Raw genomic sequence first — 6000 nt, 5'->3', positions numbered from 1 at the left:
CGCTAAACAAATACTGTTACTCTGATAATGCAATTCTGTCCAGTCATACAGAATATGAAACATTCGAGACCGGACTAACTCGAACGAACTCATTTGCAGAACGCTATTGTTAAGTCAATAAAAACACACAACAAACATTTCAAACGTTTTACTGAATTAGCAATGTGATATTTGCGAAAGATAGTTCTCTTTAAACAAACCGAAAAAAGTTGTTTTGAAAACGCACCCTATGAACAACAAAGATTATATTTGTTAAGTCAATAAAAACACACCAACAAGCATTTCAAACGTTTTACTGATTTAAAAGATAACGCTTATCACAATGTGATATTAGTGAGAGTAGTTCTCTTTGTAATTCACTTGCATTCACTGCATCATTATTGTTCTATTATGCATGGACTGTTTCAACGCTTTTTGAGCGAAAATAAATCACACACATTATTCGCTTGAGTTCGCTGCTTAACAGAAAACGCTTATCACAATGTTCAGTATATTTGCGAGAGATAGTTTTCTTTAATAAAACCTTAATGCAAAACAAAAGTAAATGAAAAGTTCTTTTGAAAACGCACCCTATGTACAACAAAGATAATACATGTACCGATCAAGCAATATTATGCATGCATTGTTTCTATGTTTTTAGAGCGAAAATAAATCACACACGCCCAAGTGTTAACGTTGTTAGTGAATGACTGAATTCAGAAAAAGTGCCATAAAGTAATACGTGCAGAGCCCGTTTTTCAGTAGACTCGTTAACGTGGATAGAGTGTACTTTGTCTTGGTTCGGGTTTGCGCTCGGAGTTGTTTTGCAGAACACTTCTTTCACAGCACACCTCGCGAGCAATCGATAGAACTTCTAAAATAGTTACATCCAATGAGCCCCGGTCGCTTGTTGAGTTTTTATTACTACATGGACCAATGCAACGCTACATTTACCGAACAACATGCATTCCACAAAGTGTTATGTGTCACGTACTCGATACATTATCCTTCTTTCTGGTGGATGGTTTGGCAAATTGTTATAAAAAGTCTGCGAATGAAGAAGATCTGATCATTTGTTTAACACCATGGGCAGTGCTGCAAGCCGCGTATGTGGAAGCTCATCGCCCACAGTTTCTTTAAGTGACATATGTCAGAGAATGCGATGTTTAGTTGCGTGTTGCGGTAGCAAAGTTCACATCGAAAGGTGTCACCGACAATCACGAAGAAGAAAATGCAAAAGAAGAAAAAGAAAACGCGGACCCTAAATCAGACGAACCAACTATTACAGAAACTGTATTATGGAGTAGATCGACCATCCGCTTTAGGAGGAGTCGACAAACTGTATCGTGCGGCCCGTCGGTATGGTTTGAAACGCACGCAAGACAGTACTCGATTGGCTCCGCCAACAACCTGGCTATACCCTACACAAACCTGCAATAAAGCACTTTCGTCGTAATCGAGTAATTGTGTTTGATATAGATTCGCAATGGCAGGCGGACTTGGTTGATTTGCAACATTTGAGTCGGTGGAATCAAGGATACAACAAGTATTTACTGACTTGCATCGATGTCCTTTCCAAAAACGCGTGGGTGGTGCCCTTAAAATCGAAAACAGGTGCCTCGCTGGTGGTGGCCTTTGAAAACATTTTCCAGGAAGGTCGTAAACCTGAGAAGTTGCAAACAGATGCCGGAACCGATTTTAAGAACAAAACGTTTCAAACCTTCCCAAAAAAAGAGAATGTATATCATTTTGTAACCTACAACGAAACCAAGGCCCAAGTGGATGAAAGATTCAACCGCACTTTGAAGCAACTGATGTGGCGTATGTTCACTACCAGCAGCTCGTACCATTATTTGGACCAACTGGACGATTTAGTGAATGGCAATTACAATCAAAGCGTGCACTGTAACATCAAAATGAAACCGGCGGATCAGTGTCAACGAGAATAACGCATCAGAAGTCTGGAACAATTTGTATAGAAATCTGTTCAAAAAGCCGACAAAGTATACATTCAAAGTGGGAGATCAAGTCAAGATCAGTAAGAATAAACGCATCTTTGAAAAACTTACTTGCCATCCTGGAAGGAGGAAACTTTCACTGTTGCTCAGAGACTTCCGCGCGACCCACCCGTGTATCGTCTAAAGGAAGCAGACGGTGACTGGATTCAAGACACGTTTTACGAATTTGAGTTACTGAAAGTGATAGAAACCGCAAAACACCTGTTTCGTATTGAAAACAATTTAAAACGCAGGAGACGAGGAGCGAATAAGGAGGTGTTGGTACATTGGAAAGGTTGGCCAAAGAAATACGACAGTTGGATTCCGCATAACCAGTTGGTGGATTTACAACAAACATGATTCAAGATAGCGACTTTTACGTGACACTTCCCAGTAATGCAAGCAGTAATTTATTTCTAAACAATTCCAAGTCCTCCTTTTCGTGTAGCGCTACCTCGACAATTTAAATCCATCTGAAAGATGAAGAAGATTGGCAAGTCGGATTTCATCATATCGTGTATCCGCTCTCAATGGTTGACATTACAAACGACTGCAAACATTCTCACATCATGCTGGAACGTCGAGGTGACTCCACACCGTCTGTATAACCCGAGGGCAAGTATCATACAGCATTAGATGTGAGAGAAGGAATGTTACAATGCCTGAACATCGCTGACCCACCATCTAAGATTGAAATCACAGTGGACGACGAATGGAATGTAACGTTAAACTCGCAAACTGAAGGACTTATCATCACAATGTCTACAGCTCGCGCATTGGGATGGATAACCGAAAACAACACTAGCGTTCGTTCGAATGCTGCACTCACCTTAGAAAGAAAATATGGTCATGATTGGTTCATCTTACCAGCTGGCACCTCCATCACATATCCCGGTATTTACATCTTTCCTGCTTCGCTGTCGCTTTGCTCGTGTAAGCAGAGGCTGGTTCAAGTTCAAACATATCTCGTGGAACCATGGCAGGTGGGTGACAAGCGCTTACCTCTCCTCCTACATGAGATTATACCCCTGGGCAGTTTTCGAGAAACACCCCTTGAAGAAAGAGAACATATTGTGTGCCTCCCTTTGCGGACAAAGATATTTCAGACCATTGAAACCTATGTAACTAGTGGATACGGTCAAACGCCAGTATTTCTAGACGGTATCGTCAGCGTCCTTTTACATTTCCACCGGCGATCAACATGACCAACAGTTTTTACATGGTGCTGACCAGTGATGCAAGTCTGACTCAGTATCCCGAAAACAAGGCGGCCGATTTTAAAATGCAGTTACCAAGTCAACTACACCTAAGTGAAGATTGGGAGGTGGCCATGAGCCGCATCATTTACCCCTACACCTGGCAAAACGAAGGTGAGAATCAGTTGTCCTACACTTTGCTTTGTAAGACGGACCCTGAACCCTGTAAATTGAACATCCCTGTACCAAGTGGCATTTACCGTACGGTCAAAGATGTCATTCACGGTATGACGAAGGGACTTCACAACCGATTGAGACACATTTATTTGAGGAGTGACAAGACCATTACGAGTCTGGAAGGAAACGAGTGTTTTTACATTTACGAGAAAGCACAAGATTACTTTGAGTTGCAGTTACCAGCCGGTTAGTATGTGATTCTACCCACGACATTAGCTCGCGCCTTGGGGTACTTAAACCATCAGTATAATATTCCTCAGCTGTACCAAATCGGAGGCCTTGTCCAACAGAATGATGATCACAGCGTTCGTCTTGCAAGGACAACGACAACACTTGTCAGAAAGGAAGAATTGGTGTGGGGATTGCTCTCAAGAGACGCTTTTCAACCATCTACGTGTATTCCGATTTAATCGAGTCTCAAGTAGTGGGAGATGGTCAAGCCAACTTACTTCGGCTGCTCGTTCCTCGTGGTCAGCCGGGGAACATGATCACAGAAGAGGTCAAGCTGCCCTCCTACCATAGAATCCGTACAACTATGTTTTCATCCGTGGCGATCAATATAAGGGACAGACACAGGTCAATTGATACCATTTGCTCCGGGAGCCGTACGCGTGACCCTGCATTTTCGGCGTCGTGCTATTCTATAACGGCATGTTATTACCGATGAACCACCGATATTACCCATATGGACGACATGTTGTACCCTATATGCAGCACGGTAAAGGAGGAGACATTTGTATCTACGGAGGAACACACCCTTATGGTGAAGGGGGCAACGGCTTAGGTGGAATGTTTCGGTCCTTGTTCCGTTCAGCAACTCCCTTTCTCAAAACAACAGCAAAAATGGTGGGAAAACGAATGCTCGATACTGGATTGGAAACGGGAATGCAACTTGTCCAAGATGTGATCAATGGTCAACCTTTAAAGAAAGCTGCCAAGACAAGAGCGAAAGCTGCTGGAAAAAATTTACTCACAGGGGTCATTGATGACATTACACAGCAAGGTGGAGGAAAAAGAGTATATAAGCGCGCGGATACGTCAAAGCCGCGCAGTGAAGGACAGACCAAGAAAAGGAGAACATCTCGTTCAACGTTCAAGACTATTTTTGATTAAAGATGGCATCAGCACACCCTCTCTCAGCCCCTGCTGCAAATTAAAGTTTACAGTTGTTTGATGTACCTGTGACAGATGTGTCGATTGTTAGCAGCAAATGGGTCGATTACGAACCGGTTCAAACGGGACCTAATCCCATCTGGTTTGTCATCAAACCGTTGGCTGACTACATTGACATTAACAAGACAGAGCTGCGATTGGTAGTAAAGATCACCAAACAAGATGGATCGCCCACAGGGGATGGCAAAAAGTACACTCTGGTCAACAACGCCCTTCATTCCATCATCAAACAGTTTACCATCAAGATCAACGAAACGCTGGTAACAGAACAGTCAGACACTCAAGCATACAATGCTTACATTAAGATCTTATTGAACTTTACAGAACAGGCCAAGAAATCGTACTTAACCAAAGCTTTGTATTACAAAGACACTGCTGGACACATGAATGAAGTGGATAATACAGCAGAAAGTAATGAGGGTCTGAATAGAAGAGCCACATTTACTAACGACGGCGCAGAAGTGGGGTTGGTCGAAGTACCCCTTTGTGACGTGTTTAATATTGACAAGTTGTTGCTTGACGGTTTGGAGATCAAAGTCAAAGTGGATCTGAACAACGATGCTTTTGTTCTCATGGCTGGGGAGACTCCAAACAACTGCAAACTAAAGATCATGTCTAGCATGCTTCGCATACGCACAGTGCGTGTTGCAGACAGTGTGAAACTAGAACATGTACAGATCATGCAAGGTCACAAAGGGAGCGCACCGCTACCAGCCATCTATACCTTAACCAGAACACCTACGCAGGCAAGGAGTCTTAAATCAACACTGAGACAGATCTATTCCACGTTGCATTCCTCAGGGCATCATTTTTGGGCTCGTGCGAAACGATGCCTTCAACGAGAACCTTGCAAGAAATCCTTTCAACTTTGAGCTGTTTGACCTGCAAGACATTCGGCTGACTGTGATGGAGAAGAAATTCCTTATTCTGCGCTGGATCTGACGGGTGGAAAAAAAAATCGATGGTTACAACACGCTGTTTTCAGGAAGTGGAGACATGAATTGTGGGCACGGGCTTGGCATTGATAGAGTGGATTGGGAAAATGGTTACGGTTTGTTCCGTTTTGATTTGACACCGGCAGGAAGTGGACATCCCGATCATCTGATACCCCATCGAACGAGTAACGTGAACCTGTACCTGAAATTTGGAACTCAGACGAACTCAGTTCTGAATTTGATTGTGTACGCAGAATTTCAGAATCAGTTGGAAATTGATCGCAATCGTCGCGTGGTCTACGATTTGTCACAAGGCTCTTAGTTCATCGTTATGCATACGACCCAAGAACTATGGCAAGCCTGTCTTTCTGACCCTGTGTTAGCACCTCTGATGCAAGGCGTATTTCCAAGGGATAGGCTACCTGTTATCAACACCTACCCAGCCGGCCTGTCATCGCGAATACGGACGCTCATGACCAACCT

The sequence above is a fragment of the Montipora capricornis genome, chromosome 4 (genome assembly GCF_036669925.1).
Source record: "Montipora capricornis isolate CH-2021 chromosome 4, ASM3666992v2, whole genome shotgun sequence".
In the NCBI taxonomy this organism is placed as follows: Eukaryota; Metazoa; Cnidaria; class Anthozoa; order Scleractinia; family Acroporidae; genus Montipora; species Montipora capricornis.
Note: the sequence above shows the minus strand (reverse complement) of the source record.